At 44.3% G+C, this 23,548-nt stretch overlaps 1 long non-coding RNA gene across 1 annotated transcript in view; it reads right to left on the minus strand.

Moving 5' to 3' along the window:
• Nucleotides 1-1,051: 1,051 nt before the first annotated feature.
• LOC135413078 (uncharacterized) overlaps nt 1,052-23,548 on the minus strand; it is a 32,041-nt gene continuing 9,544 nt past the window's right edge. The window contains exons 2-3 of the long non-coding RNA XR_010430087.1: nt 4,554-6,440; nt 1,052-3,083 (exon numbers count right to left, since the gene is read on the minus strand). This is a non-coding gene — a long non-coding RNA (uncharacterized LOC135413078). The remainder of the gene's footprint in view (nt 3,084-4,553; nt 6,441-23,548) is intronic.

Consider the following 23,548-nt stretch of genomic DNA (forward strand, 5'->3'; position numbering starts at 1 on the left):
AGACCCCTGCTTTCTTTTTAACCATCCCCTGCCTAGAGTCACTGAATCCTGAAATTTGCTGAACTGTTCAGCTCATGTCTGCCCTGAAGTAATGAATTGGCAGGCCTATTTCTAACGGTGATTAATGAAGCTTTTCAGAGGCAACCCATTATTTGATCCAAAGTTAAAACAGTGGTTCATCATTAATCACTACAGGACATAGGCTCACAGATTCATAATTCTCAGCAAGCCCATTTCATTAAGGGTCCCTCTCTTTCTTTTGTTAACCCAGGGCTCCCCTGTCTCCCCACCCCTCATGGATGCCTTCCCAGCACTCCATTTCCATGTCTGCTCAAAGAAAAATTCTCATGTTTTTCAGGCTCTGCAGCCTCTCAAAACTACAAAATCTTCTTTTAGATTTCAAAAATTCCCCTTCCCACAGAAAAATGTATCCGATTATCAAATATGAGCCAACATTGGCACCCAGTGGCTGAACAGATTAATCACAGATACATATTCCCCCGAGCCCACCTTTTCTATTCTTCAAAGACAGGTTTTCCTCTGGGGTGTATGTGATACTCTTACACAGCCTTCCAGCTCTAGGCTTTGTAGGCATGGCTGTGAACTAGTTATGCTAAGAGAAGGAAAATGCAGGTTGTGGCTGGTCCTCCCCTCTGCCAGAGTCCATCAAAATCACTCCACAGAAGTCACAAGGTGGGACTAACATCATCAAAGTGCACGTGGTGAGGAGATTGGCTCCCAGAAGGCTACGGCGCACACACGGCATCATTTGGCACCCAGCAGACATACTGGGTCTGCTCCTGAGTTTGTGAGTCCTGCTCCCCTGCAGGGCTGCAAGACATTCAAATTGGTATGAGTGGTCTTAGGAAAAGTCATATTGAGCCTTTTATCTCTAAACCATCTTCCTGAACTTGCCAATTACTTGACCTGGGGGACTGTGGTGGGTTGACTTTGGCTGGATGCCAGGTACCCACTAAGCCACCCTATCACCCCCCTCCTCAGCTGGGCAGGGCAAGGCAGGCAGAAAATAAGATAGAGAAAAACTCTTGGGTCAAGATAAATACAGTTTAATAAAGCAAAAGCAAAGGCTATGCACAGAAGCAAAGGAAAACAAAATATTTATTCTCTACTTCCAATCAGCAGGTGATGCACAGATAGTTCCTGAGAAATAAGGTTTCAGTATATGTAGTAGTTGCTCTGGAAGACAAATATCTTATACATCCCGAAGTTCTGATGAGGTCAGGAATCGGGTCGTCTCTGCTTCCTGTCGGAATTCTCTCATTCCTTCAGGATCAGCTTCTTGAACAAACTTTTCCTCTTCTTTCTCTGCTTCTAACCGATGTGTGGATCCATTGTTTTCTTAGTCAACTTTCTTTTCCACTACGGGGACAGTGACTGTAGTTGTTGTTTGGATCTCTGTCTCAACCACAGTCCTCTGAGAGTACTGAACTGTGGCTCAATGGGCACAGATCAGACACCAGTACAGTGATGGAAACGTTTTCATTGGGGTGAGGAAGGCACTCTTCTGTCAGGTGGCATGTCAATTTATCAGGATTGCTTGCCTGTTCAGGTGTAAAGTTCCAGGCTGTGGGAGGTGACAACCATCCTAGAAACCTGCTCAAATCCTTTCACATGCCCTGCCACCCAGAGATCTCTTGCCTCAGGACACATTTCAGTATCACCTGACCCAAAAATTGTCTTCTCTTACACCAGGATGACACCAGATTCCACAAACCACATACTATGCTACATTGATAATTAGTGGTATTAAAGTGTTCATAAGGATGAACAAGAACCTCAGGTACTCTACCCTTTCCTCTTAGTTTTTATATCTGGAATATCTCTTTGGCCAGTTTGGGTCATCTGGCCTGACTGTGTCCCATCTCAAGATCTTGTCCACTCCCAGCCTACTGATGAGGGTAGAATATTGAAGAGGTAGCCCTGGTGCTGTGTGAGCACTGCTCAGCAGTAGCCAAAACACTGGTGTGTTATCAACACCTTTCTAGCTACCGGTAGGAAGAGCGGTGCTGTGAGAGCTGCTACAGGGAATATTAACTTCTGCTCAGTCAGACCTAATACAGAGAAGCAATGACAGAAAAGCTGGATGGTGGCTGGCATGTAAAGGGACTACTACTGTTGCAGATGGTGCCAGGGAAGCACTGACTGTGCCTAATAGACATTCATTGGCAGTACTTTGCCATAGCCCCCAAAACATACCAAGAGTACCTGATCCTTGGCTCTAGTCACATTGAAAGCAGCAGGAACATCAGAAAAAGGGGATCCAATACCTTCAAAGGTGTTTCAAAATCAGAAGATAAAGGGCAGAAAAGAACTTTCCAATAACTTTGCAAGAGCATTTAGTTCTGACAAAGCTGAAACATTTAATTAACAAATAAAAAACTAGTTCACTGATTTAATGTAAAAAACATTGAGGCATGATATTAAAATGCTTTAATACATACAGGGTATACATCTGATATTCAGCAATTCAATAGAATAATATAGTAAGTTAATTTATATATAAGTGTAACATGAAATTAAAATATATAAATTTCAAATAAATCCTTTTCTATCCTTTAGAAATAGACAACTTGGCTTGATCCCATCAGAGGAACAGATGTGAAATATTCCATTAACCAGAACCAACTTCTCCAGTCACCAGTTTGAAAATGTTTCATCAGCTTTAATCATAATGTCTCTAATCAGATGTAAAAATTAAGGCACAGAGGAGTAAATGTCTTTTTGTTTAAGTCTACACAGAAAGCTATTTGAAAAATCATGAACTGTTTTCCCTACAAGACAGTGCTCCTTCCAGCACTTATTATGACCATGTCCATACAGCTGTAGTGTTAATTAATGAGAAGCTATATTCAGGTTTTCAAACAGTGCTTTACTGTACCTTAATCCATTTGAGAATCCGTCTTTTCATTCCTTCCCTGTTACATTTACCTCCAACCCATTAAGCAATGTTATAGACATGGAAGAGAGCAAGATGCTGGTGCCTTTCACTGGAAATGCAGATGCTGCATGGGCTTGAAAGCAGTACCTAAACACAGATGTTCATTGGCTTACAAAATTGGCACCTGGACATCAAAAGGAAAAAATGTATTTTATTAATATGATCCTAAGATACCAATAAAAACAGTTTAAACACAGATACATCATTCTGAAGAACTTATCACAAATAAAATTAAAGTTCTCTATGATGAAAAGTCACATTAATTTTCCTTTCAGTCTGAGAAACTTGCTTCTCAGCAAGAACCTTTTGTACTGCAACCAAGGCTGTAAGTTACAAGGTAGAACAGCATGAACTAGAAAGATACTTCCTAAACCTGCTCCCTGATCACACTGAGTAAGGATGCTGAGATTATTATCAGTTTTAAAAAGAAAATAACTAGCATAAGATAAAATAATATCCGTTCAGCCTGCCCATGGCCTAGCAGCTTTCCTGGAGCTGTGTTAAGAGCTTGACCTCAGAGAACAGTGGCCCAGTGTCCCACCAGACCAGAAGTGCTCTCACAGGGGGAGGTCCAAGTTGGCAATTGGGGCTGGCCCTGCAGGAATCCCAGGAATGTGCTGGTTATGACCGCTCAGTGGGGTGCTGCTTTCTGTGCATAACCTTCTGCCTCCCTGAGACATCATCCCTTCCAGGACAGCAATGTGTGATGTCGAGCAGTTGGGTGCAAACGATTACTTGCAGTCAGACATCTGCAGGCAGAGCTTAGGCAGGAGGCTCTGTGTGTATGTCTGTCTATGGGCATTCACTTAAGGAAACATTACTGCTCTGCAGAAGTGCTCCAAAAGACCAAAACTTAGCCTTTGAAACAACAAAAGGGGCTGCTATGAGCACAGGCTCCCTTCACCTTATCCCCTCCTGGGTAGGCTGCTTTTTAGCATGCAGCTACATGGTCCTCCACACCTCTTCAGCCCTTGCTTGCTGGCTCAGCCTTTGGGAATCCCATGTTACCAGCAGTCATGGTGGTGTTAATGTGATATTGGCAGCCATTCACCAGGAAATTGCACAGCACTCCAAAACATGGAAAGTTCCCAGACTCTGCCTTTTTTATTGCTGGTGATTTGGCACAGAGTCTGCTCAGCCACTGCAGGCTGACATGTTAGCCACACCTCAAGGACACAGCTCTGTGGCTCAGCATTGCCTGGATATGTGTTTGGAAGAGGTTCCTTCCTTTATGCTTCACAAGCTTACAGAAGACAGAGGGAAGATTTCCTCCCTCTTCCCCTGCCTCCCCTCCCCATCCTGGCCCTGATTCCTCTATTTTCACAAGCTTTGCTCATAAATGAATTGGGAATACTTGGTGGGAATATATTCTCTGTAAATAGTTTCTTCTTCTGCCTGCCTCCTCTCTGCAGCCAGGAATGTGGGATTTATGGAGCCAGAAAAAGCCTGTTCAAAAGAATCCCATCTCTTTAACACTAGGAATTAAGATATTCAGCTGGGCTGAGCAGATCTCAGTCCTGTCCCCTTGACATTTATGCAATCTACACTAGATAATGAAGTAAAATCAGACATGATCTGAAGACCACCTACTCACCTGCCACCCATTCTCCCCATCCACCCATTACTGATGTATGGGCCTGAGCTTTCTTCCTGTTCCCAGCTGGCCCTGCCCTGGAGAATCTGGCAGCAGGAGTGGGAGCGATGCCACATCCTGGTGCCGCAGCCCAGGTGGGGTTTTGCTTCCCAGCAGAGCCTTCCTCAAGCATCACAGGTTTCCCTCAGCACATGACCTGGCTTCACCTAATTTGTGGCCCTGCTATAAGACTCCATAGACACACAAAGTTGTGACAACTTGAGAAGTTACCCCGAGTCCACTGTCAAGTGTGCAACCATCACATTACTGCTCCTGTGGCAGAGACTACATGATGCTGATGGACTTGTCTTGCTTTGCCAGAGAGAGAGCCCTTCGGAAGGCAGCAGGGAGGCAGGCTGCAAAGAGTAAATTAAGCCTCTTTGTTTTAATCAGCTCTGACAGAGTCCAAGGGAGCAGCTTTCCGTGGTTTCCTGCAGGTTTCTTTCCTTTAGGTGGCGGTATGTGTTTGCAGCTCCCCGCAGCACCGCCTGCGCTCCCAGCCCTGCGCCCAGCATCCTCACCCGGCGCTCAACCTGCACTGGGTTAATTTTCCAGAAAATCCTGCACAAGCAATTAAAATGTTAATGTTGTGAGGGAAATGCCTCTGTTGAAGTAAACTCATTCGAGAGTCGGTTGTGCTCAGTGGAAGGGGAACAGTCTATTGATTTTGAACAAGGTCATATCTCATCAGACTTGCCACCTGGATTATTTTTGTTTGCGCTGATCAGCAACCGAGTCCTTGGTTTCCCAGTGAGTTCGAAATCACCTTAATGAAGTAGAAATTTTGGGGGGGAGGGGGAGGGTATGGTTTCCTTCCCAAGAATTTTCTTTATTACAGAAATATGCTCCTCACCTGTTTATCTCTGACCACCTGCTCACCTCTGTGTTTGTTAACCTTATTTCACTAAAGCAGCAATAACTGATGCAAAACTCTCAGTTCTGAAAGCTGCCAAATGAATTCATACCTTACACTGGGATTTGTGCTGCAGCCAGCCAGCAGTGCCTTCCTCAGTAGAATGGGATTGCCTCAAAGTGAAATTATCTTAGAAACCAACAAATTCAGCAGTGACATTTGCATGGACATAGGGTAGTTCTGCATTGTACTTTCTTTATAGAAGAAAGGACTATATAGAAAGAAAGTTGTCCACTTTTTTTACAGCAATTTCTGCTGATGGAGGCTGCCTTAGAATAACTAAACCATTAAGAAAAGGTATGCTCAGTGAGAGCATTCTGGTATTTCATTATGAGCAAGAGACATCTGGGAACAGAGAAGCAGAAGCACCTAAAGTCTCATTTCATTTGCAGATTCCTTGTGGTCTCTGCCCAGAGCTTGTAGTCTCTCCTCCCCAAGCCAAAGGTCTTGCAGTGCTCTCTTTTCATGAATGTGGTCACACTGGAAAAGGTGGACGGGCTTTTTCATTGTATCTAAAATAGGTTATGCTATTCCTAGTGATATGGGCTATGACTCTCTAACCCAAATGCTAGGGTATTTGCATGCTTAATTCACAAGCCTAATTGCCATAATTGCACATGCTCATTAGGCAATTTTGTGTGCAAATGCTGAGTTAGGCACATAACTAGGCATAGTCTTTGCAGTGTGATTTGGTTCAACACTCGTGGAAAATTTGTGAACAAATTAGACATGCAATTGAATGCACATTTTCTACGCTAAGAAGTTGGGCAGGGCCTGGCACCAGGCAGACTGCAGTCTAAATGGATAAGCAGAAGGTACTCCCCTGGTGAATCCTGGTGTAAGATTGAGTCCTTCATCCAGAGAAAAAATCAGATCTGAGATGTCCTTCACATTATCCAAAGATCCACACCTTCCTTTCAGGCTGAGCTGGAATACTGGGAAGCAAAATGAATTTAACATTCATCTAAGAAAAAAACCTAAACCAAAACAAAAAAAAACCAAAAACATCAACAACAATCATGAAGCTCTAATTTTATGATCTGATTGCTGAGGACGAGTAGATACAGAGCCTCCCTGTCAGAAGGGAGACAAAGCCAGCCTGTTTCTTCCTATATTCCCATAGAAGACACAACAGTGAGTAACTAAAGGAGCTCAGTGTTAGCAATAAAGGATACTAGCACAGCTTTAAACCAGCACAGCTGATTTGAGTTAGAGCCTGCTTGTGCAAGCATGACTACAAGAAAGCCCAACTTTCATGGTCTAATGTTTGTAATTTCTCTCTCTCACTAAAGATATATGTTCTTTTAAGAAAAACTACAGAGGAAAATCCCCCAAAAGTAAGAATTCAAGGCACTGAAAGATTGAGTTATGGTTTGTTTAATCCTTCGATTTTATCCTTCCCGAGCCAGTCTGCAAACTCTCTTGCTCTGAATTTATGACAAGCAGGACTAAAGGGACTGTCTATAGATTAACATTGACATTTCCTTTGTGCATTAATCCTTTGAATCTCATTTACCATACATTGCTGCTGAATGACATAAAAAAGATCATTTTTTTATTACTGAGTAGATTATGATGAGGCGCATTTCACCACCATTCAGAAAAATATTGAACAAGAGTCAGAACTGTCTTTTTACCTTTGCCTGTACAGTGGCAATGTGAGGGATTGCCTTCTGGAGGACAACGAGGTGCAGGTCCATCCTGCAAACTCCCATGAGCCAAAAGCACAGGATGCCAAAAGGTCAGGGAAACTACTTGGGCTGTCACACCACTGCAACAATGAGCCCTTCACATGGAGACATTCACAACTGGGACATCCTCGACTTTGCCAGGGCTGCACAGAGGCTGTCCTCCTTGGCCAGGACAGAGGCTGAAGTCCTGTCATCTAACATGGCTCGTTACCAAAATTTTTTTGGTAGAAAGCACATTTGCTAGCTGTAGGTACATACCAACACACTTTCCCACCCACCGTAAGACTTCCTTGCCACCAACAGCATAGCCTGACTCGTGCAGTTTCAGAGGAAAGAAAAGTTGTGATGGTCCTGTGTCTTGTAAACTGCAGATTTGCATTAAATTTCCTTAGTTTTAAAAATATGAAGAAGCTTAAGTTGACATAGTATAAGAATACATACATCACAGATACAGATATAGAATCACAGAATGGTTTGTGTTGGAAGATCATCCAGTTCCATCCCCCCTGCAATGGGCAGGGACACCTTCTACTATACTGGGTCACTCAAAGCCCCATCCAGCCTGGCCTTCCAGGGGTGGGGCACTCACAGCTTCTCTGGGCAACCTGTTCCAGTGCCTCACCACCATCACAGTAAATAACTTCTTCCTAATATCCAATCTAAACCTACCCTCTTTCAGTTTAAAGCCATTGCCCCTCATCCCGTCACTTGTAAAAAGTCCCTCTTCAGCTCTCTTCTAAGGCCCCTTAAGGTACTGGGAGATGCTATAAGGTCTCCCTGGAGCCTTCTCTTCTCTAGGCTGAACAACCCCACCTCTCTCAGCCTGTCTTCACATGAGAGGTGCTCCAGCCCTCTGATCTTCTTCTTTGCCCTCCTCCGGACTTGCTCCAAAAGGTTCATGCCCTTAGGTTCTCGTGTTGGGGGCCCCAGAGCTAGATTCCAGATGAGAGCAGAGTAGAGGGGCAAAATTACCTCCCTTGACCTCCACAATTCTTTTGATGCAGCCCAGGATAAGGTTGGCTTTTTGGAATATTTTCAACCCATACGAGTTCAGAGAAGAGAGATGGAGGGGAGGGGAGGGGAGGGGAGGGGAGGGGAGGGGAGGGGAGGGGAGGGGAGGGGAGGGGAGGGGAGGGGAGGGGAGGGGAGGGGAGGGGAGGGGAGGGGAGGGGAGGGGAGGGGAGGGGAGGGGAGGGGAGGGGAGGGGAGGGGAGGGGAGGGGAGGGGAGGGGAGGGGAGGGGAGGGGAGGGGAGGGGAGGGGAGGGGAGGGGAGGGGAGGGGAGGGGAGGGGAGGGGAGGGGAGGGGAGGGGAGGGGAGGGGAGGGGAGGGGAGGGGAGGGGAGGGGAGGGGAGGGGAGGGGAGGAGAGGGGAGGGGAGGAGAGGAGAGGGGAGGAGAGGAGAGGAGAGGAGAGGAGAGGAGAGGAGAGGAGAGGAGAGGAGAGGAGAGGAGAGGAGAGGAGAGGAGAGGAGAGGAGAGGAGAGGAGAGGAGAGGAGAGGAGAGGAGAGGAGAGGAGAGGAGAGGAGAGGAGAGGAGAGGAGAGGAGAGGAGAGGAGAGGAGAGGAGAGGAGAGGAGAGGAGAGGAGAGGAGAGGAGAGGAGAGGAGAGGAGAGGAGAGGAGAGGAGAGGAGAGGAGAGGAGAGGAGAGGAGAGGAGAGGAGAGGAGAGGAGAGGAGAGGAGAGGAGAGGAGAGGAGAGGAGAGGAGAGGAGAGGAGAGGAGAGGAGAGGAGAGGAGAGGAGAGGAGAGGAGAGGAGAGGAGAGGAGAGGAGAGGAGAGGAGAGGAGAGGAGAGGAGAGGAGAGGAGAGGAGAGGAGAGGAGAGGAGAGGAGAGGAGAGGAGAGGAGAGGAGAGGAGAGGAGAAGAAAATTGTAACTGCCTGGGAGAGGCAGGAAGGAAGGAGGGAGACAAGAAAAGAAGGGTGAGAGAAGGGAGAAAATATTTCTGTATAATATTGCATATGCCTATGATGCTAGCAAACATTGAGATTAAGATTCCATGATTTATTAATATCAAATCCAAAATTAAAAAAAAAAGCCTAAACCACATAACATATATAACTTGATATTGTTCAGTAAATGAATGTGAACAGGAGACAAAAACACCCAAATGAGAATTCAGGAGCTAAATACCCCATCGTGCTTTATAGTGCATACAGCAGAGTAAGCCTAGGAAATATTCCTTAGGCTATAAAATTACACAAAGGACTAGAGTGTCCCATTTTTCTTTTTAATTTAAAGAAAATAGCCAGAGTCATTGAAGAGAGGGAATTGACCTCTTTGGGTCTCTCACTTTCTCAGAGACATTTCTGGTCAATCAAGCCTGCACATCGTTCCTGGAAGAATGACCACAACTTCCATGCTTCTGGCCTCTACCCTGGAAGCCATTGCTTATATTTCCATTGCCCCACTGTATGTTGGACCTGTCCACAGCTTTCATCAATATTGAAAGGTCAGAAGTCTGCCAAACTTAGATATTGGCATATAATTCCCAATAAATTAGACACAAAAATTTCAAAATCTATATTCCTCAGTGATGGGACATGTCACCTCCCTTTTCATCTTCTTTTCAAGGGGTTACATGCACTTTGATCTGTGCAGCTTTACAGTCCATCCATTTTAAAAACAATTAAAATAATATAGCATTGATTTTATCGTTTTTTTTTAAACACCATATCTTGCAGGAGTGCAGAATGTGAACATCCCATATAACATAGTCCCTTCCCTTATAACACAGCATGTAATACTCTTCTGGGGTGGAGACCACAGCCACAGAGCATCCCTGCTTTGTAAGCATGCCCTGCTTTCCTGACACTGGGAATAGGAACAGACAACAGGCTCCTGCTTGGGCACAAAGAAACACTGCAAAACCAAAAGCTGTGCCCAAGCTGCTCAGAGATTCGGCTGTGCCCAAGATGAGTGGGGAGGCATTTCCTTGCGCTGGCTGTGCCTCAGGTTATAAATCATTTCCATTTCCCTTTGCTAAGGGGTTTTTTTTTTTCTCTTTCTCATGGGGAAGATAAGCTCCCCTGCAAGGGTGGCACAGCTCAATAAGAAAAAAGCCTCCCTCCAAATCCTCTGGGATCTGGGCATGCTGAGGGCTGCACTTAGCCTCGACTCTCAGAACAACGAGGGTGCTTCAGAGCCAAGGCTGCGCCTAGCTAGGGGGGAGGCAATTATCCACCAGGAAATATGAGGGGGGAGACACCACACACGCAGTGACAATGCAGGGCCTGATCTCCAGAAGTGCTGAACACTTGTGAGGCAGTGAACACCTCCGGCACTCTATGCTGGGAGTTAAGAGCATTCAGCACTTTAGGAGAGTTGCTAAGCATCCCCAGGAATCCGAAGATGGGGGTTTCTGTGTACGGGTTTTTACCTGTGGTCGGAACCTCAGTTACTGTGAGATCTCTTTACACCTAATTAAGATATATCAGGAAGAAATACACAAAGATGCATAATTTACCCGCTCTTCGACTGATTTAAGTGTATCCCCGTAGGGAACTACACCCATTTAACTAAAATCAAGTTAGAAATCAATTTAGTTACATTAGTGCATTTTTGGTATGGAATAGCCCTTAATTTGAATGGGAATAAAGACCCACTATGGGCCAATTGATTCTGTTAGGTGAAGGAAAAGCTTTTATTCTCAATACAGCTACAAAGAAAATCAGTTTCAGAATGCTACAGAATATTATATATGGGAAACACGAGGATCTGTGCATATAGGCTTGGTTTCTTTCACACAGCTCAGAACATCTTCATTCCTTCTGTGATTTCAGGCATTCCTACACAGAGTTAGTCCAGAAAACCCTGAGAAGGGGGGCAGTTTACCTTCCAAGAACCATGGGAGCTTACTTTCAGTGGCAGAGTATGTGGAAGGTCAGAAAGGTCTTTCCAATTTAATGTATGATCTCAGGAGACATGGGAGAAAGGAAAAGCCTGCCCTCCAGGAGCATGCAGGGGGGAAATGACGTACACTGGCAGGGAAAGAAGTCAGGATAAGAAATCCCACCTCAGCTTGCTGTGTAGCCCCCCAAGCAGGGACAGGGACTGATCATGGTATTGCACAGGGGTGGGAGGGAGAAGATCTCCTGTTTGCATCCAGTGGGACCTGGCAGGGAGCTGGCGCCACGGGTGGAACAGCTTGAGCTGCACATGTTCCCATAAGAAGGATTGAAATGTCCCTTCAGTTGGCTCACTTTCCTCTGAGGCACAGATCATTTTGTGGGGGCTGGTGGGTGCACTGGGGGAGCCTGGAGACACCAACTGTTCCTGAGGGCCCGTTTGCAGCCACCTCTGGCTAACACAACTGTGGCTCCCATCTGCTGTCCAAAGCAGACCCCACAGTGGTTGTGCTCCATGGGATTCCCATTTGACCTCATTACCTTCATACATCTCTGTGTGTGAGGGAGAGATTAGGTGAGGGAGAGGGAACAGAAATTAGGGTTTTTCCAGCAATGATGGGCTGCTCATCCCAGTTACTTAATCTTCACTACTGTAATTTCTTAGACCTCCCAGGACCACTTGCTAATTTTGCCCCCACTATCCAGCTCTTGACCTTCAAACACAGTCCCAGGAACAATGTTATAAAAGATATATGAAGTAAGACTCTAGGTGGCACTTCAGGCTGCATAACTGTGACCTTGTCTGTCAAGACATGAACCATTTAAATCATAGGTTTAATCAGGTAATCCTTTAGGCAATCAGGATGATCAGCAAAAGTGTGTTAGCATTGTGCAGTCTCTACAGCAACTTCCAGTATATCTTTCCAGTGTAGCCAGACCTATAGTTCAGTTCCACTTCACAGGCAGAAATCAAGAGAAATCTCACTCAAGAAAATGAAAATACTCATTGGAATAAATGAGAAACAGGCCCATGGATCTCTTGCAGGACCAAAAGTTTGTCACCTAAGCAGAAGTAAGAAGCCTAAATATATGTGTAAGGCTCAAATACTAGAGATGAGTGCATAGCAAAACCACAGGCAATTCAGCAAAATACTGCACCACTCCAATACCTGCTGAAGGGATACACAGGCTGTATATTTTATTTTTATTGAAAGTATTGCACTGTCTATTTTCTGTACGTTTCATCAGTACAAATCTAGCAATTTTTACTTTTCTCCCCAGTGACTAGTCAGTGAGTACTTTGGACATGTGCTTGCTTGACAGTGTACTAAGAATGAAGCAACAGAGCAGCAGTGAAGCATGCTTCAGCATGCTTTTTGGAATCAGGGCCCAAATACCAATGCGTTTCTCAGTGGACGTCTGAAGGTGCTGTTCCACACCACAATTATCTAATGGCAAAGCTGCCAAAGGAGGATTCTGCCTTTTCTCACCCACAGTTACTTGTTACTCTCCCACCTCCTTCCCATTTATCACTCCTAAGTGTGCTGATACCCTCTAAACTAAATCAGTGAAATGCCTGGTATTAGCAAAATCAGAAAAAAACCCTACTGGTCTGTTTTAGACCACGACACCAGAAATAGCTGCCTTAATGTAACTGTGGCAGGGGACAGGAAACTGCAGTAGGGAAAGAAGCAGAAAGGGAATGCATTGGGAAGGACAAGGATCTTTTCCAACTGTTTTCTTCCTACAGAAACGTTAACAGTGACTAGTACCCAGCTGTCTGTACTAACTAGACCAAAAAAACCCTTGTCTGCTTCTTCCTAACTTTTCTTCATTGGATCTGTGTTAGACTAGTTCACAATTTGGCAACGTGAAATCCCACAGACTGTCTGAAAAAGGGGCACACAAGACATGCAGATCTCCCTGTGCATGAGTTCTTCTCTGCTGCGTCACGGCTTCACACTCTCAAATGCAACACAACCTTTGCCTCTCCACCCTTCCCATGCCTCATGCAAAGCCCCCGGGAGCATTCATGTCCCTGGAGGGGAAAGCCTTTTGCCTCTGGGCAAGCAGCAAAGCTAGAGCAGCTGCTCCAGAAGGATTGTAACACCTCCCACTGGGTCAAGCCTTCCCCACTGGCTGCTGAACAGGCAGCATCCAGTTGGCAGCTGCAGGGGACTGAAGAGACTTGTGGAGGGAGAAAAGCAAAAACAATAAAGAAGGAGAATGTCAGCCAACTTGTTGAGGATTTATTAAATGGAATCAAGTTTTGGCAAATTTTTTTTCTTTCATGGTGAAACTAGTAGACCCAATATAGAGCGGTTCCTACAACAAACTTTTCTATATTGTCTTCTAGAGAGAAGCAGCCTATGGAAAGCTTAGGAAGAAAGCAACCTAGGGAGAAAGCTGACAATGCCATATATTCCCAGCTACACAGGGGTATGAATATACAGAGTGGAGGCAGAACAAAAGGATGCCATATTAATTTTTTCTCCAGTTCTCTCCCTCTCCACCTGAGCCTAGCTTGCCACAGCTGCAAGAGCATTCAATAGTCATGGAATTGGGCAAAGTGAGTTCACCTTTCAGCAAAGAGAACATCAATCAGTTCTGCCCTCCCCACCCTAGCCTCTCTGTTTCAACAGCATCAGAACATTTCACCATTATTTTATTGCTCATTACTCTCAGTTTATTGCCCTCAAAGTTTAACCTCATTATACCCCCAGGGATGAAGTCTTACTTCACCCTTTGAGCAAAGCTATGGACAAACTTCATGGCAGTCTCAATAGGTATTTTGGTCCTTAACTCCCAGTTAGGGTCAGGAAGGCTGGGGCTGAGTAACACTGATGCATGCACCATGTGACCTCCTTGTGGTCCTACAGATTGTGTGCACAGACCAGGTACCTTCTCACAGTGGTGTCCCAACACCTTGGGGTCCCTTGGCCAGGTTCCTTTCAGAGAGGAGGCGCCTGAGGGGATGCACTGGTGACACTGCCCACCTGGGAAGCAAAGCAGACAGAGCAAACAACACTGATGCAGGCTGAAGGAAGAGGGGCAACGGGTTCACAGGAGGGGCCCTGAGGTCACCCTTAGCATCCTAACTACTGCACTGAGGCCACCAAGGGAGTACCAGACCAGTGCCCAGCTGACGATACAGCCTGGCACTGCACAGTATCCCCAACACCAAGAATGGGGAGGTGTCATTCTGGGGAAAAGAGGGAGAAACACAGACTCAACGTGGCAGGTATGAGACACTCTGTGTAGGACTGAATCCTGCTTCACAGTGCTGGACTGGTGCAATACCCACCTGTGAGCTCCTGCTCCTACCTTTGGTATCCACAGAAGCTCTTCCTTTATATCACTTATTGCTACCATCTCTTTGAGCCTGAATGATAAACTCAAATGACATTTTTTTTATGCTTGTTTTTATATATATGGAAGAAGATGTAACCTAAAAAAATTGGGTCTTCTGTCCTCTGGGCCAGCTCTGGACAGTCATGTCATAATGAGGAACACAATAAATGTCAGTTTGTCTTAGAAGACACTCGTCAGGGATTTAGGTTCACCATCTGCAAACAGTATTATCTCCGGTGCCATAATCAGCCTGCAGGAGGAATGGGTTCCTAGGACCTTTGGCATTTTGAGTGAAGTAAAGTTATACAATTAAACTTCAGTTAGGAAATATCCATAACTTACCAACAGGGGAGAGCAGCTAAGAGCATTACCGGCTGTCAGCACCTGGGAAACTAAATTGAATGGCCAGAGCACTGAGATATGAAAACTGGAGGAAAAATCATGTGCCAACTCTCTTTACAGCTGCAATGTCATAGGTCATATGTTGTGCTAACCTGTAAGAAATAATAGGAACTTGGAGATAAAATATAGCTCCAAATGTGAACTGGGGCATGGCATAGAAGAAGTTAGGCAAGGACAAACAGATTACTAGTACTCTGAAGTATAAAATCACTGCTTCTGAAGTATAAAATCACTGCTCTCTCTATTCCTAGCAGCTTTATAAACTAAACCAGCTGTTTTAAATAACACTGTTAGATTTCTAAAGACATCTATTTCCTTGGCTGTAAATAGGAATACAATTTCTTTAAACTAAAGCTACTCTCCCATGTAAATTTGGGTGTTTTAAAAAAAAAATTGAATTAGTAACATATGTAACAACAGCCTTTCAGGGATGTGTGATGCTTATACACAGATTCCTGAAAAAATTGTATCACTCTTACAAATTTATTACTCCCTTCCTGTATACCAAATTATTTGGGCAATGCAATGCAAAACAGAAAACAAAGAAGCAACAACTAAAATTGTTTAGATGCACTTTATGTGTGACAAACCAGGGCCTCACACATAGGAAAGGAGATCCCTTAGTCCAGGTTCATTAAATGGGGACAAGCAGTAGCACCAGGGATGGGCTCAACCTGTATTGGAGGAGGAAGAGGATGAATGCATTGAAGCATCTCCAGACTGAGAGACTGAGGAGCCATAATCACCTCCCACCCCTCCATGCCATGGAGCAACTTGTGTTCCCCAACAGAAGCAGATATAGGACACCCACTATCACATGCATAGTGGGGATATATCATCACTGTGTGGCATCAACAGCCTGATTTGGAGGGTCAGTGCAAGACACTGAGGTTTGGCACCATCCAGAAAGAGGGGCTGGGAAAAATACAGAGGCAGGTTTAGGGAAGGATGGTGGTAAGGGAGAGGAGACTGGTAGGAGCCTAGTGTGGTGTGAATTAAGAGTCTAGCTAAAAGCAGGAAACATTCACACTTTTCAGAAAGCTTTATGAGCAGTGCTAATGAAATAGCAACACCCAAAACACTTTTGTTCCTATACACTTTTCTAAGGCATCCATTTGAACAGCAGTTCCTGTCTCAGGGTCTTCCTGCAGAGCAATGGGCAGAGCATGCTTGTGGCCCAAGAAGAGCATAGTGACACTCTCACAGTGTCACTTGCCAGCAGCAAGTACCAGCCTGTTTAATGAGGCCCTCCATCACTCCCTGCCCTGCTGACTGCACACTGTGGGTGGCACTGGCATGGATGTCTTTCACCAAAACGCTTGCTTCATATCAGGGAGGTGCACCCATTTGTAACTCCACTTGGCTGGCTGTGTAGGTGCCTCCAGCCACATGCTATGTTCAGGAGGAGGAAATGCCAACGGCTGCAATGGAGCCTTCAAGGGAATGCTGACTCACCTCCATCCGGAGGTCGCAAGAAGCACCCAGAAGTCTCCCTCAGTCATTTGCAGCAGATGGGGAAATGTAAGCAGCAGGCACAATACCTCCCCAGCCTGCCATAGCTTCTAAATGCCATGGCCTTGCACAACATTGCTAAAACAAATACAGCAATTAAAAACCTCTGCGTAATGAGTGCGGTTCGGCAAACAGACAAATGGGTGGCAGAGCGGTGGCAATGCCAAGCGTTGCCTGCTAATCCATTTTCTCCAAGCTACGTAATGGTTACATCCATAAAGAAGTAGTAGAGGAAAGGGAGGGAAGTGCAGGAAATCCATTACTACCATAAAGGGAAGGAAACGGAACAGGAGCCTGTACCCAAATCTGGGTCCTGAATTCCTGACCTCCTGCCAGGGTAAGATATTAAAAACCAATACCAGGGGTGGAGCGGCAGTAACCACGTCAATGACTCACTCCCTTGTGAAAAGCAGAGCCACCCAGACAACTGGCACGGTGCCTCATGTGTGCCTGGCCTCGGAGAGCTCACCCTGTCACGTAAGCAGCTGGCACACTTCCTGAGATGAACAAAAAATGCAGATAATTTAGCCTGGCTACCTGAGCCTTACCCCTATTACAGTCTCATAGAAATGGAAATGGAGTCATCCTGATGAGACTTTTGATCCCCAAAAAACATGTAGTACTATGTGAAATATCTAGGAAATGAAAGTCCGGATGGGAAGAAATTAGGAATTTCTCTTTGAGTTGGCTAAAGCCACAGCTGACCTTATTATCTGGTGCTCAAGCAGAAGGAGATAGGGCAACATTCAAGCTTTCTCCTTCCCCCCGCCTATCCTGCTGTCACCCATACCCAGTTCTGGTCATGTGCTGAGTTCTCACAGTTTCCACACAATCCCACCCTTGTGCTCCCAACTTGGGGATGAGGAAGCTGTTTATCACAGCATTTGGTTTGTCACATTCATTTCAGATGATGATAATACCCAGTTGCAAGTAGGACATTTTACATCATCAAATATTGCAGCCATTCTTCTCCAGACAGGGAAATGAAGGCTTAGGGGGTAAAAAGACTTTCCTTTGGCCACCTAGCGAGTCACCGATGTCCCAATTCCAGTGCAGAATTAAACATCACTCCCTAGACTTGCTTTTAGATTTAGCTTGCCAGTATATCCCTCTGAAGTCCATATATGAGAATTGTGCCTAACACCTGCACCTAAAAGTATGTTTTTGTTGCAGGAGAAGGTGGGGAGTGAGGTCAGCTCATGCCTTGGTACTGTAGTCGATCACTCAAAAACTTGTGTACTTTCAGCATTTGGCTAATCAAATTTCAGCAGAGTGCACATAGTAATGTATCCAATCTGTCTGTTTGTAAAACTTGACAAATTTTTGGCATCAGCAATAGAGAAGCCCATGCACCACCATCTTCCCCACACTGGAAATTTCATGGTCTGATTGGTGCAGCTTGCCTTCCTGAGCCTCACATTTCTCAAGGAAAAAGTTTTACCTGTAACTACATCTCGGAACACCAGTGGGGTAAGGTCTTTAGTGTGATGGGCTATATCCTTCCTACACATCTTTTCTTTCTCCTCTGTTCCTCCATCCACTACTGCTAGCCATAGGCAATGCCATAGAGATGCATCTTGACATTGAATGTAATAGGGGCTGATATTAGAGACAGAGTACCCTCAGAGTTCAAGGCTGGCTTGCTATGTGATTTGTTTGCTTCTTGAACCTTCTTAAAGCCACAGGTAGGAATTTTAATAGCTTTCACAACTGTGATGGGGGAAGACCCAATGTGACTGAAGGCCTTGTATGACTGTGCTTCACTCCCAGGTAAAATTAAAAAACCTTCACGAAAGTAGACGGGGATTTTGTATTTGAAACAACACAGCTCCCAAGATGAGCTGTTGTTTAATTTTGGTGGCACACAGTAGTTTTGCGTGTCCTCCGTATAACCCATGTCAGAATGGGGCAGTTTGAGAGGGCTTCTGTAGAAAGTCCCTTCCGACTTTGCTCCAGGCTCATGGAAATAGAGCCCATCCATACCCCATCTCCCAAGTCCCACAAGTGCTCACGAGCCCCAGGTGGCACATTTAGCCTGCGCTTCACAGCTCCTGCGCTTGAACTGCATGTTGACATGCCTTAAGTGTCCCGGGTCTGCTGCAATATTATTACCGTGGATAGGACAATTATTAGTATTTAACTATGACTTTATTTTCTTGGTTCTTCATAGCAAACAAACAAGAGTGTGATCTATGGCAGTTTCCATTTCAGCGTCTCTGCAGCTCTACCGCAGAATGCCATCATCCACACCTCTGATCCCTGTGAGTCCTGTTAGCGCATCTTGTTGGCAGCAGAAGTATTCTTCCACTGCAGGTTTGATCCAAAACAGCATATTCCACCATCTGCAGCTACCTGCTGGTGTCCAAGATGTAGTGAGGTGGTTGCTTTCTTTGTCCAATAGCATTCGCCAATATTTATCTTTGGCATCAAGCGCTGAGGCTATTTTTGCTTCTGCCAAGTTGGGTTAACGTCTTTTGTTATAGGCACTTGGTAATGAGCAGTTTGTTGAACTTTGATGAGGTCGCTCAGGCTTATGCGAGTGAAGCATTTGCTCCTGTAGAGGTTGGCCCCCAGGTCAGCACCCGGCTGGGGGTGCAGAACCTGCAGCGCTGGCACCTTCTCTCTACATGCACTTTAGAGTTTCTGCTTCTCCTTCGCCCTTGGTGCAGTGGTTACACAGGTGCCGTCCTGGCTGAATCACTGTCTCTATTTCAATGTGAAATATGCCTGGAAGACATCCCAGTCCTTTGAAAATACCTCAATAACCTTTCAGCAGTGATAGCTGCAGAAGCAGCACAGAGCAGTGCCTGCTCTGACTCTCCATGGGCCAGATTTTCTGCTTTGTCTATGTGGGTCTCACCACAGCTATTCCACCTCACCTCATCTGCAGGTTATTTGTTATTAATTATTTTTCTTCTACTGCGTATCTTACTCTGGAGATTATTCCGTCTCTTTTTACTTGTCTCCTTGCAAAAATACCAGTGCTTCTTTTTTTTCCCTTCCTTCCACCTCCAAAATACAAGCTGGAGAAGCACTCCATCTACTCTGTGGCTGTGAATTGATGTGTGCTTGCCTCCTACTTAGCCACATCTCTCCCGATACTAGGATGAGCTCTTCAAGCACCTTCACATAAGTTATTGCTTCTTTCAGGCATACCACAAATTCCTTTTTTTAATATATGATCTGTTAACAAAAGAATCAGCCAGTTTCTTTGGGGGCATTATTCTGATCTATGCATGCCTTAGATTCAATTACGCTTACTGAGGAGATTTTTAACTTACGTTTTATTTAGTGAAGAGGAAAGGTTACAGCCTCCTGTGATTTTTTTTCTAGATATTATATGAGTCCTCCTGATGTGCCTGAAAGTCACTGCAGTATGTCCACAACTGCCACTAGAGTGGTTATTATTGGGTTTATTTCACTCCCTTTTTACCTCGTTTTCCTACCAAGATCCAAAAAAAATCCAGTTGATAAATTCATGTCTTTTCATATCTATCTTCCCAAATATCGGAATCTTGGTAATGTTCTTTCTTCCTCCTTCCTACTCCTTTTCCTTGTAAATAAGCATGATCACAGCCTTCACTTCTGATTACACAGGTAGAGAAAGAAGATCACCTCTGAAATCATGCTCTCCATGAAAAGGAGATGAAAAGGCCTAACAAGCAAAAATGACCTGGAAAAAAAGAAAATGGAAGAACCGAGGATTGCCGCCAGCAGCTCTGCTGAGGACCCAGCCTGCTTGCCAGCAATTGAAAAGCTGCTCGCAATTGTAGGTGACTAAACCTGGGGCACTGTTTCAATGTCTGCCAAAATCAACAGTAGGCCAGAAGATGCCACATAACGACCATTGGATTTGTCTTCCAGTACTTCTAACTGGCCAGTTCCCAATCCTGTACCTCAGTTTCCTGTTTCTGGAATGGGAAGAGCTGCTATATTTTGTTGCAAAAAAAGGAACACCCTTTATGTATGCCAGGAAATTAGTAAACACAGCAGTGGGAAGGGATCACTAGAACAGATCGTAATGATGAAATAGCTCAAATAAATGCTTCTTCCTCCAAATGTCTTATGCACAGCCAAGGCTGGGGGTCTGCAAAAACAAAGGAAAAATCCCCTTCCCACAGAAAGTACAAAGCACTCAAACCATTTGCATCTTATCAATAAGTGAAAACAAATGATAGAGAAGCAGGTCCAGTTCCTGTACAGTAACATTTACCTCCTCCCTTTCATTACAGGAGAGTATAAAGGCTCTTGAACAGGAACAGTTTACAGGGATGACCTAGACACTGAACCCCAGACCCTGGCCTGGACTCCATCCTGGAGGCGGGCAACTGCTTCTCCTTTCTTGCTGGTTACCACATCCTGTATTGGACATATACAAGTATATGTAGATCCCTATTTATCAAGCTACTTAAGAACAGCTTTATTTAGGCCTACTTTGATGAATTAATGCATAGGACGTTAAAAACTGTAACTATACAGAAAAGAACATAAACTGAAACATATTTAGCAGTCTAAGCAGATTTAACTGTACAACATGAACTTTTGGGTTTTGCAGAGAGATGTTTGTTTCTGTCTCCAGAGGTTTAAAAACTAACCTTGTTTACTGCATTCAGAATTGTTTCTTTCACTCCCATGCCTGTACATGAGGAGTAGCAGGACCACAGGGCACCCTGCTGCATTCACAATTTACACAAGACCACATCTGACCTTGACCTTAAGACACTCATGACCAGATGTAGCTCCAAATGTGGCTGTGTTGGCTTCACTACACACAGGTGTGGATCTTTGGCCAGATCCAAGGAGAAAAAATCACAGACCAAAGCCTTTCTCGAAGGTACTGTACAAACACTGGAAAGGAAGAGAACCTTGAGCTTAAAGAATAGGTAGGAGACAGAAACCAAGAATACTAAAGAGGATTCAGTAACATTAATATTACTTAGATATTTCCACATACCATTCTATAAATTAAAGCTTTTAACCAGCCTGGAATCAAAAGAGGCACCTAGGGAAGATGAATCAAAAAATAGGCAAGGGGTAGTAAAGAAGAATATGTATTTTATCTTCCAGAGTGGAGATTCTTCTTTTTACCACAGAACAAGATCAAACCGGTTTAATCACAGAATATAAACACTAGGCTGAAAAGCAGATCTAGCCTGCCTAGAAAGAGGGCAGTCATCTAAGTACACCCAGTTACGGTGCTTGTAATAAAGTAGCTTTATTTAAGATGATAAAAGACAGGCAGTGCCCCAAAGACATGGTTCCTCTGAAACTCAACCTATGCTCAGGTTCAAGCTTACAGGTGCAATGAGCCTCTTGCTTCTATATAGTGAATGAAGTTTGGGCAACATTAGCCATCACAGGCTCACTGCTATTGCATTTTCTTGGCATTTTGAAACATTCAGTATTTGGATTAATTTCTTTGTCTTAAGTCTATAAGACCATAATATTTATTTCTTTCATTCGCTATGTGTTTCACTTCAGCTGTTATATTTAGTCATTAAACTTTTCAGTAAACTTCTAAAATCAGTTTCTTACAGTACTTTGGATTGGTTTTCTGGAGCTGGTTCCTCGAATTGTGGTAGATCCTAGCTCAAATCGGGGGTCAGCACAGGCAACCAGGGCTGCCTCCAAAAAAATAAATTTGCAGCATTTTGTGAGCAGGACAGAGCAGAAGAAGACCAAAGATGAAATGTAGACATTTACAATGACATACAGATTCATGAGAGACAAGATTCTAGGAATACCTATCATAATATTTCTTCTTATGAAGAAATTAAAATGTTCTTAATATATTTTTTCTCTCCCATTCTCAGGTATGGTTACTATCACAGATACTTTCTTTAGAAGGTTTATATTTGACAGCACATTTCCAGGACAAAGCCTTTGGCCCCAGTTGCCCAAGCATCTGCACATGTGCATTGGTCACAAGCAACTCAGCAGGATTCCTCACATGCAGAAAGTTATATTTAGGGGGTTTTTTTATGCAGTTTTTCTCAGGTTTTAGTTATTTTCAGCCAGATGGACTTACAACTCTGATGTTTGGATGATGGGAAACTATTTCCTCCCAACGAAAGAAATGCTACTGATGGACATTCTGCCTCCATCATCTTGTGAGAGTATTATCTATCATAGAATCATAAAATCATAGAATCAACTGGGTTGGAAAAGACCTCCAAGATCATTGAGTCCAATCCTTGATCCAACATCACCGTGGTTACTAGACCATGGCACTAAGTGCCACATCCAGTCTCTATGATTCCTCAGACACATATCTTTTGCATAATTGAGATTGACTTAATAGAAAAGATCATAATCTCTCATTAAGTGCTATAGACCATGTATAAAGAAAACATACTTACAGAAAGACAGAAAATAGTGTGTTGCTGCCATTGCCATCTGAGAAAATTATTACCTTTACCCCTTGTCCCATTTTGGATTTAGTTTCTAATCCTTTTAACAGGCTTTCCCAAATCCTGAGTAGTTTAAACTATTATTTAATATATTCTTTACTAGAAAGATTTTCTGCCTGTGTCTGTGTCTTTCTATGTACATTATAATATGTATGCACATACACATAATATTATTATTCCCTTAGTAGCAATTAAGCTGTATAATCCACCTCAAAGATATTTACAACAATTTAAACTACCCTGAATCAAGGAGTTTAGAGGATTAGAGATGAGATTTGAGCAGTTACTGAGAGGATAAATTTTACAGTTCCTGTGCACTGCAACACTGTTTGACTTTAAGGTCAGAGAACGGAGGGTTTGGGAGTGATTGAAGCACAGAAGGAAAAGAATCAAAAGTTGAATATGAATCAAAAGACCAGAATAGTTTGTTTGTTGAGATCTTTTAACTTCCATGTTTAGAGGAGAGTAGACAGCTGGCTCTTTGAGCAAGTTTGTCCAAATTCCTTGCAATCTCCCTCTCTTGGTAGTTTGAGGACAGTCAGTGAGCGTGTGTGTACTCCCGTACTGTCTCCAGTCCTCTGCGCGTCTGTGGTGTGAGCAGGCAGAGAAGGTCTGGCTAAAGCTGAAAGCTCTGCTTCAGTAACACAGGGCATGGTCTGGGACAGTGAGCATAAACTAGCACTGAAAATTCAAGCCACCCTGGATTCATCAAAGGAAAAGAGTATTCAAAGATAAAAAATTGGCTATGCTGAAGAAGGATTGAAATCACAGACCACTGTTGTTTGATTTTTCTGGTGTCTGCATAGCGAACCAGCACACCAGAATTGCTT

This window comes from Pseudopipra pipra, chromosome 1 (assembly GCF_036250125.1).
Source record: "Pseudopipra pipra isolate bDixPip1 chromosome 1, bDixPip1.hap1, whole genome shotgun sequence".
NCBI classification, from domain to species: Eukaryota; Metazoa; Chordata; class Aves; order Passeriformes; family Pipridae; genus Pseudopipra; species Pseudopipra pipra.